This window comes from Poeciliopsis prolifica, unplaced genomic scaffold (genome assembly GCF_027474105.1).
Source record: "Poeciliopsis prolifica strain line A6 unplaced genomic scaffold, Auburn_PproV2 SCAFFOLD015, whole genome shotgun sequence".
Taxonomy (NCBI): Eukaryota; Metazoa; Chordata; class Actinopteri; order Cyprinodontiformes; family Poeciliidae; genus Poeciliopsis; species Poeciliopsis prolifica.
The window spans coordinates 4,260,544-4,271,556 of record NW_026562390.1 but is presented as its reverse complement, the minus strand read 5'-3'; the positions used below and the strand labels follow the sequence as shown (position 1 = coordinate 4,271,556).

General features: G+C 34.7%; 1 long non-coding RNA gene across 1 annotated transcript; it reads left to right on the top strand.

The window, feature by feature from the left end:
- Positions 1-8,567: 8,567 nt before the first annotated feature.
- On the top strand, positions 8,568-10,349 carry LOC129366530 (uncharacterized). The gene is made up of 3 exons (XR_008606628.1): positions 8,568-8,741; positions 8,836-8,904; positions 9,419-10,349. It is a non-coding gene; the product is annotated as an uncharacterized LOC129366530 (long non-coding RNA).
- Positions 10,350-11,013: the final 664 nt, after the last annotated feature.

Here is an 11,013-nt window from a genome sequence, read left to right as displayed (position 1 = left end):
TTTGTGTGGAAATTAAGAGTGAAAGTATGCCTGATAAGCAGCTGAGTTGGCATATTGAGCTCTTTGCTCAACTAAATAAATGAATATTAGCTTGTTGGACTCCTGACGTTACCCTATAAAGAACAGCCAAAAGAACAAAATGAAATGAAGACTTAACAAAACAAAAACTTAACCATATATTGAGTAGATGAAGCTGCTGACTCTTATTTTGGCCAATGTACAATCACCACATTCATTCTTGCTCTCTATATGTGTGTCGGGGTATTAGCAAGTAGAGGTCACTGTAAGGAGATTTGTACTTCCTGTTGACTGCGACATTTCTGTTATTTACAGGCAATCACTGCTGTGGTGAGTTTTACACTGCTTTGCAAAGGGTCTAATACTTCTTGCACTTTTTAACCTTTTGTCTCATTACTACCACAAACTCCATTGCCTTATTAAAATTTTATGTGGTGGCTTTACACGAAGTACAACATAATTGTGAAGGGGAGAAAAAAAGAAAGTGACAAAATCATTTAGATTAGTTAGATTGGATGAAAAGCATCTGTGGACAGTAATTTAAATTTTTGCACAAATTCCCATTTTGCTTTATATCTGGAATTTAAATGGGCCATAATAAGATAGAAATATGGTTCAATCTACACTATAACATTGTGGCTCTGATTGTAATGTTAAGTGTCATTCCCCCGATAGGAGATTTTCTTCACTAGTTTCAAGGCTTTTGCAGCCTTCAACAGGCTTTACCCCAGGATTGCCTTCTATTTAGGTGAAATGTTGGGTTTACCATGAAAATGTTCAAGGGGTATGAAAACTTTTACAAGGCACTGCACAAGACACCAAACCCAAAATAGCCTTGGTATGTATCTCAAAGATTGGTTTTGACAAGACTTCATTTTATGACATCCTGCAAAAATGAGAACGGTCATGTGGGCTGCAGCTTTCATCACATAGGTTTTAAGTAGTCTGCCGGGAGTTTGGACAGCCTCATGTCTCATTTGATAAACACAGAGCTGACAGCGACTTCTTTTCACCCGACAAACTAAACTTCCCTGGGAGGTTGTGACGCACAAAGAACATAGCATCATGCCGCCCAAGATGTCCTAACTTTCCCTCTCAGGAACTCTGGCCATGCAACTGAACTCACTTGAGAACTTAAAAAAATGTATATTATTCTGTGAAAAATAATAAGTCCCTGAAGGGTTCTGCTCTGATAGGTAATACATCTTATTTGATGGATGACATTTTTTTTTACTGTTTTATTTCTTTATGCAAGTACTGTTTTGAGATTAGGGATGTCCCAGTCTGATCGCAGGATAAGAAATGGGATCCAATCAGGTAATTTCATGTGAGTTGATTTGAATCAGAAGTGAATTTTGGATCAAAATATATTTTAATATGTGGTTTAAACATAAATGGGAGAAATGACATGGTCTCTCTCTTTTTTTTAAAAGTAACTCATCACAATCCCAGCAACTTTCTGTGGTTTATCTGAGACTGGTAGCAAAACAGTAAAGCAAGGACAGTTCTGCAGTTACAGCGAGCAGCGAGTCTGATTAACATCAATGTAAATATTGCAGGAAAAGAAGAAAAATATTTAAAAAACAGAATTTGTTATTGTATCTAGATATAAAACATTAGATGGTTCTTTTCAGACAAAGTTATTAAGAGCCATTGTGGAAGATCAAAAAACTCACTTGTAACTTCAGTGCTGTAGGTTGGAGACCTGTGGGTTAGCAAATAAAGTATTTTATCTAGAATCAAATCAAGTGGCCTAAGTGTCCTGTTTGTGTGGCTCTGCATTGGGCTGAAAGTTGCACAATTCACTGTGTTTTCAGAATGAACATAGTATTTTTACTGTGACATAACAATGTTGATGTTTTTTTTTTTTACTTGTACTTGGGGGAAAAAAAACAACTAATAATAATAATTAAAAAAAAAAAAAAAAAAATATATATATATATACATATATATATATATATATATATATATATATATATATATATATATATATATATATATATATATATATAGATAGAGGCCCAGATCTACCACAACAGACAAGACCCAAGGTGTAGGTTGTGCAAGGAGGCCCCTGAGACAGTCCAGCACATCACAGCAGGGTGCAAGATACTGGCAGGGAAAGCGTACATGGAGCGACATAACCAAGTGGCAGGCATAGTGTACAGAAACATCTGTGCAGAATATGGACTGGAAACCCCGAGACCAAAGTGGGAAACACCCCCAAAGGTGGTGGAGAATGCCAGAGCTAAGATCCTGTGGGACTTCCAGATCCAGACAGACAGAATGATAATGGCGAACCAACCAGACATTGTCGTAGTGGATAAACATCAGAGGAAAGCCGTTGTGGTAGATGTAGCAATACCAAGTGATTGCAACATCAGGAAAAAGGAGCACGAGAAACTGGAGAAATACCAGGGCCTCAGGGAAGAACTGGAGAGGGCCTGGAAGGTGAAGACCACAGTGGTGCCTGTGGTCATCGGGGCCCTCGGGGCAGTAACCCCCAAACTGGAGCAGTGGCTACAACAGATCCCAGGAACACATCAGACATCTCAGTCCAGAAATGTGCAGTCCTTGGCACAGCCAAGATACTGCGCAGAACCCTCAAGCTCCCAGGCCTCTGGTAGAGGACCCGAGCTCAGAGGATAAGAACCACCCGCGGTGGGTGAGAAGGGAATTTTATATATATATATATATATATATATATATATATATATATATATATATATATATATATATATATATATATATATATATATATATATATATATATATATATATATATATTGTTGTTGACCATGATATATATATATATATATATATATATATATATATATATATATATATATATATATATATATATATATATATATATATATATATATATAGTTGTTGACCATGATATATATATATATATATATATATATATATATATATATATATATATATATATATATATATATATATATATATATATATATATATATGTGTGTGTATAAAAATAAGCTCTATAAGGTGTCACTCCAATGCTAATGAAAGCCAATCACCTTCTCAATCACCTTCTTAAATCTTGTGGCCCACTGTCAATAAATGAAAATAGTAAACAGAATCAATGGCATTCCATTTCTGAAACAGACCTACAGTTAAACCAAAATGAGCCTCTGCTGCAGGGTGGTCTTAGTGATAAAGTGTGAAGCTTTGTCTTGTGATGGACAGGTTATTTGTTCTGGCTGTCTCAAGTCTTCTGAAGTATTAATTGACAACTTGAGATGGACACCAGCTCCATAAAACCACAAAAAGCCTAAAAGGACAGAAACAATGGGTGGACTGACTCACTGTTTGGTTTGATAAAAAAAAAAAAAAAAAAAAAAAACTTCAAGTCAGTATTTGGGACAAAAAGTTGCTGAAACTAAACCTTCTTTTGTTTTTCAAAACTGCAAGTTTCAAGTGCAGTATTGTGACTGGTGAAAGACTAATTTGTTAGTATCTGACATAAAAGAAGCTCATTATTTCAGTTTACTGTAATTTATCAAAGTATGGTAAAATAATATCTTTTTTTTATGTAGTAATAACTTCCAATGTCATTTTACGATACTGTGCAAAAATGTAAACTCAGAAAAGAATAAAGTTTACGATGACGGCTTTTATTAATCTATGTTTGTAACACCCAGAGATAAATGGAGGCTAGGGGAGGTTAATTAGTGTAATTCTTGTTGATAACTTTTATCTTAAGAGTTTTTAAGGAGGAAATGCCATTAGCATTAATAGCTGATAACAAGTATCTGGTTTACACACGTTTGTCTTGGTGTTGTTCTAATTATATGAACACACATCCCACATTCACACACACATTCTTCTACTTCTATACAAACTGAAGATTTTGTTTTGACTTCCATTCATTTTTTGGAACTGAATTTATGCTTAACCCAGACATTTTGCCTTACACTCATCAGTACTAGTCTATTTCTAACTGTATACTTAACCAAAACCTAATTCACACCATACCTCTAAATCTAATCTAATTTTGTTGACCATGATGGGTTTGTAAAAGCAACAAAAAGGTAAAACGTCTCAGGAATGAATACTTTATATTTGATTCAGCAACTCTATGGGGCTTATATGATGTCCTCACTTTCAGAAAGATGGAAACCTTGTAGACTCGAATGCATAAAATAATTTTTCCTGAAATTTACATTTCCTTAGATTCAAGGCCTTCAGTGATTTGATATCAGATTATGATGACCAAAAGTTGCTTCCACAACATTACAGCTGACATCTTTACCGTCTGGCATGTGTGTCAATGCAGAACTTGTGCTTCTGTAGAGGTGACACATTTGTTGATGACCAGTTTCTGAATCACATTCAATTAGTCTAATCCTCTTAATTTCCATGGAAAGTAGGCACTATGTATAGTGCCTACTTTAGTACAAAGTCTCTTTTTTCAAGGAATACAATAGAAGCAAACGAATTTAAATGAAGCTGACATAGAGCACATTGCAAATTCCACACAACATGGCGACAATTAATTTAATTAATTCTTGACATTATCTTCCAGCATTTAATAAGTTTTTAATTCAGAAATTAAAAACTTCCTGAATTAAGTTTGGCTATGAACTCATTAGGTTCATAGCCATAATTAGCATATGGCTATGAACTTATAAATTTAATTCAGCCATTCAATTTTAATTTTCAAATTGAGGTTGAAACTAGTGCCAACAAGCATACATTGATGATGATCAGTCATCAGTTGTCAATTTTCTGCCTTTAATTTACTCCGTCCTTTAACATTTTCTACTCTTCAGATAATTTGCATTTCCAAAATAGGCTGTGGGTCAACCCAGATGTTGAGGAGCCCAAGACAGATATTTGATACCTTAAGTATAAAAAAGGCAAGTTTTTCTAGTTCACATTATACCCTACTTGTTAATTTTTTTTTATTTCCTGCATCTTACAAAATTTTTGGCAACAGCTAGCAGCCAGCAAATGCTCCCACCGAATGTTCTTGGCTTTTGGTCAAAAATCCCTGTGGACAGCTACCACCCTCCCAAAAAGCTTCATGGAAATGGATCAAAGAACAACAAATCTGAACTTTAAATAATCCCGTCACTGCTTCAAACATGCTTTTTTTTCCCTCTTTGTGCCTTGCTTTAGGTGAGTAGTTTTTGTTGAGTTTCTTTCTAAGACATAAGTCCTTCAAACTCTCAGTAACACCGAATCACAGCAGGATTTGTTTTTATCTTTTTTTCTCTCTCATCTACCTGGTGATGACTTTGTTCTCTGGCACTTCAGCTATTCTGAAATCTTAAATGTTCCAGGAATTACAGAAAATGTCATTTAAATTTAAGAACTGACATTCAAGTATGCTGTTATGTTGCTTCCATCAGCTTGGAGGAGCAGCAAAAATGTCCATACGGTAGCAGAAGTGTAAAGGCACAATGAAGTCCAACTACATCCCAGAAAATTATCTTTGAGGGATGCAAGTCATCTGGTTATCATGATAAATTGGTGATAAGTAGGACACTTAACCATTGCCAAATTGACATTTAGTAACATATTCTTTTAGAATGGCTTATCTGGATCCTCTCCTGTTGGCCAATTCTACTTGAATGGGTCACTGACTCATGAATGGGAATGGAAAGATTAATGACATATAAAAAAAATAAAAATAGGGAATGGAATAACATTTTAGTCATACTTATGTGATTGACATGCACAATCACTCAACTTCTGCATATATATGTTCCAATTTTGACCTTTAATTAAGTAACTCCTAAATTCATAAAAGGACTTGTTTTAGTGTCATTCAAAGCAATTTCTCTCTTGTCTTTCAAATTTCTTCTAGATTTGGGTCTTCTGTGATATAAGAGGAGCAGTTAGGGCTGCTGTCTTTCTTTTGTGGCTCTTAAGTATTGGCTTTTTCCCCAAATTTTAAATATTATAGGCACCTTAAACAATTTTAAAATATAATCAATAATAACTCTGAAAAAGAAAAGCATTTTCAAGTGAATATTGATTTTGATAAGTTATTATAATGTGCCATTTAAGGAATATTTTACAGTACACCTGCATTTTTATATTGCACCAATTCAAAAAGAATGTCAACCCAAGGGACTTGACAAGACAACAGATTCAGATAATGTACCTAAATATATGATCAGTCATATAGATGGATTGAAGCCAGTTACAGTTTTCATCAAAGTAGACCATCAGTAAGTTTATTGTAACAAAAAAAATGCAGTTTCCTTTAGATGCAAAATTGAGTTAAAAGATTCTGGATTCTGGAAATAAAGAGAGAAGTAGTGTCACAGAGAAAAGAAAGTGTCTGTGTGTGACTTCAACAAATGAGCATAAATCTTAGTAGTGTAGTGGTGCTGACACAACACTAACACTCCTTCCCACACGGGCATGTGATTAAACACAATCTCACGCAAGCACACGCACACCAGATGCACGCATGTCAGTCCACCTTCAACAAGCACTGATGCAAATACAGCTTCAGCAGTATTTGCACCGGAACCCTTTTAAGCTAATGGGTTGTGCAACTGTGACGTAAGATGAGCTCATTGCAGTTCTAAGGTCTGGCTCCAACAGTGAGCATTTTTGAAGCATAGAAAATTTCTAAATAAGTTATTCTGGAAAATCCTCCCAAATTAAAATAATTGCGATTTTACAGTTACTTTTATACAGTGTTATAGAGCTGAAAGTAGCTTTTAATGTTTATGATGCCGGAAATGTTATTTCCATATTAATATTTAAACCCACCATCGTAAGGGTTTTTCTGACAGAGACATTTGTTGCTAATATCAATTGGGGTAAAAAGTTAAAGCATCGAAACAATATGCTTTTGGTTCTTCCCATGTATTCTTCCACTTTGACTTAAGCTGTAACTTTGACAATGAGAAAACAAAGTACAATGAGCAGATGTTGATATATGTCAACTGCACACCACAGTTTTGCAAAATACAATCAGACACCAACAGTTTTCTAATTAATAATAAAGTTTTTCTTGGTACACAAATTATTTTTAAAAAAAAAACATCTGCTGTATTAAAACAGAAAGCATTACTGACTATTCGCAGAACACCAGACATGTTCAGAAATCTCAGTCAAATTCCACAGACTTAGTTCTGCTCTTTGGTTAAAAGAAAACAAACAAACATACAAAAAAACTTCATAAAAACCCAATTATTTTTTGTATTGTAGGCTGAAGAGAATATGTCTGTGCCTGTTAGCTTGGAGTGACATTAGCTTTTTCTTTGATTTTGATTTTATTGCGTCACGGTTGGTGGAAGATTAAACTTGGAATGCTCTTCAAGTAGCTGAAATGAGAGAGGTTTTCCATTTAACAACCGGGCATCCATTTCCGTACATAAAATGGTGCAGTAAAATGTTGGGAAATCCTGGAGGCCAATTTGCTTAAATCTGCAAGACAAACATGGCATTTCCCTTTTATCACTTGTTGTTGAGTTGACACAGACGCTTGAAGATGCACAACAGACATCCATGTCACAAATAAACCCTTCTTACAGTCACTCACTGCCCACCTCTCCAGCTGAGGAATCAAGGAAAAGCTGACAGTCTGTCAGTGGATGAGCATATGTAGCAGTACATTGATGGTGCATAGACGTGCTTGTAAAATCAGGGTAACATTCTCAAGCATTTATTTCAAAACATCTAGTATGAGTCTTTTCAGGTCAGACATAGCAGACATTTAACTTGTGAGTCATTACCCTTCTTTTGAAGTACTAAGAAAAAAGTACTATTTTTGCATACAAGACCTTTTGCTATCTCATGTATGCAAAATCCCAAAAATATTGAGACTTCATATCAACATTAGGGGACAAAATGCAGAACTGGACAATCGAATTCCCATGACCCCCTCAGGAACTGCAGGCTGGTGGCAAGCACTTGACTTTTTGAGTGTTTTGTAACACATTAATATCATGGGCTTTGAGAAACCCATTTAAACCTGACATTTATGAAACTTTTATACAAGGAAACTGTAACCACTGTTACAAAATGGAACAGTGACAAAATGGAAGTAAAAAAACTCTAGGAACAAAAGCATCTTAGAACCACAAACTTCACTAACTCAAGTTAAAAACACAATATTAACAACTCAGTAAATGTGGTTCTGATTTATCTACACAACATCCTTATTCCAAAAGTTGTTGTGTGGTGCTGAGCTGAATGCAAGGTTGTGTAAAATTTCTAAAGTCTGTTTTGAATCATCCCATCACTTTTAGCATTGCACTGTCATCGTAAAAAATAATAATAATAAAAAAAAGACAAAAAATTCAAGGCACAACTGTCAGTTTGCTTCTAAAGGGGAGACCAGAAAAGACCGACTTCCCTCTGCACTCAAAGATTTTTTCTTTGTTTCAACTAGGAAAAAAATCTTACTATATTATTTTCTATTGAAAACACAATTCATGTCATTTGATATAAACATACAGTACATGTTCAGTATAATATCCAGACACAGATATGTGTCTGTGGGACAGAAGCCAGTGAAACAGATCTGACTCTCATTTGTAACCCATGTGACCGACATGACCCAATCACCTTCCCTTTAAGCCCATCCCTTTAAGTTCATTGTCATGTGTGTTTCCGGGTTGGCTGCTGCTCACTGTTGGTTGTCGCGTCCGTTGTTGATAAAACAACTTGAAGTTATAAATCGACTCATCACTCATTTAATCTAAACTCAACTTTGAAGATTTCTGGTGAGTTGTTAAATACGATCTGACTTGACATATTGTATTTGCAATAATAGCGCCGCTAACATTCCCTCCCATTGCAATATTCGCCCATTAACAGCTGGAACACCTTCCTGAATTGAACAAGTTACCATTGCATCCACCTCCTCAGACAATCCGTTACTCGACGGTGAGTAAATAATAGTCATTTACAGTAGGCCGTTACTTTGCTACGCTCCGCCAATTAGCATTAGCTACCAACTCGACAATCAGGGGCCACATCATTAGTCTATTTATGAATTATTTACTTAATGACAAGTCACACTGTTTCAGCCGAATTAAAGACTACCCCTTTAATACTTAAAGGTTTCCCTTTTAACTTTAGATTTGATTATTTTTCATGATTTCTTTGTTGGTGTTGTTTTTTATGCTGGTGCAGCAATGAAGTCTCATATCCAACATGATTTGTTGTAGCTACTTTGATCAATCACATTTTTAAATTGATTGATTTTGATTCAATATTAGTTGTTTGCAATGACTGCTAATTATGTCAATTAAGAAACTTTGAACTTGAATTATGAAGTGCACTTTTTAAAAGGATTTTTTCCTTATTATAATGAAATTGTCGAAACATAGCAAGTATGTATTTGTTTTATATAAATGTAAAATTTATATATGAACTTAATGTGGTTTTGGCCTTTTAGGTCAGGTTTTTTTTTTCTTCCGGACTCCTGCACGGATACATTGGATGACGGAAGATGGCGAGCTACCCACCCACCATCTGGTGGTAGGAAACAGAACTACACTTTCCATATAGGAACTGAACAGACTCTAAGGAGTATCAAAAAAAAAAAGGGAAAATAACTATTCTCCCTTCATTTTTGGACCTCTTGTGGACTCTATTAGGTTTTGAAGTGTCACTGACAAGTGTTTTGTTTGTTTTCTATTTCCCTGTTTTTTGAGAACTTTATTTATTTTTGTTGTTTTGGTATTATCATTATCATTATTATTATTATTATTATTATTATTATTATTATTATTATTACTATTATTATTATTGCCACTGCAATAAATAGCAGTATTAACAAACCTTTTTTTGGCATCAATTGTATTAATTATTCACCCAATCATGACTCCATGTCGTACCTACTTCTGATCTACAAACTGGTTAACACTATACCTTGCAGTCAGATCTGCGCATCAAAAGAAAGCGTTACACATTGCTAGTCCTTTCTTTTTCCCAAGGACATTCTGTTCCCACTGGATCGATGTTTTCAATCTGGTGATTACCATTTCATCACTAGAGGCATTATAATCAATAACTGTGATTACTGCTTTAAGGCATTTACATGTATACAAGATCGAGGATTTTAAAACACAACATCCGATTCCTTCTGTTTGGTTTCATAAAACCCTTTGATAGTCTTGTTATCTGTTTACATGTGGTAAACCCATTATGAGTCTTTGTTACAGACTCAAATTTATTGTTAGATTGAGTTTAAGATATTTCAACATGACTATTATTATTGATTACCATAGATATTAGTCTGTATTGCCACTGACTTCATTAAGTTGTCAAAACATATTCCATGTCTTCGATTCTTGTTGTGGTTTTAGAAGTGATATGAAAATAAATAATGGATTTCACAATCCAAAAGATATTAAGAGTGCCTTTTTCCAACACTGCGTTAAAAATGTTGCTCAGGTATGAAGATAGATTTATTCTGTAGACAGTCTGAGGTTGTTGTTCTTTTTTTTCCTGTTACCACAACACCTCCTAAATCTTTACTTATTGTGTTAATATGTACTTCCTGCTCCCAGCAGGTGCATCTGTTCAATTATTTTAAAGACAAACATCAAGATAAAAAAGAAGCCTATGCTACATGGTGTCTTAGGGACTGGCCACAGGTGGTCAGAATAATTGCAAGCAATGATGGCTGAGAAAAAGAAGAAAAGTACAAATTTTCCAAAGTTGCTCTTTGAAGTTATTCAATTGATTTATCTCAGAACATGTTTATACATTAAACAATGTTTTGTGCTGTAGCTTCAGTGATGTGATATCCAGGTACGGCTCCATCCACTGTTATGTTCACTTAGCGTAATGAATTTCTATAAGTGATAAGTTATTCTGCAAAATCCTCCCCCCCACCAAAAAAACAATAAATGGATTTTACAATTATTTGTATACAGTGTTATAGAGTTTGCTTAGTAGCTTTTAACATTCATGCTGCTGAACTCTGAATTAATTCCTCAGAGCTAAGGAATTGCAATATTTCTCATACACATAGAACATGTACTA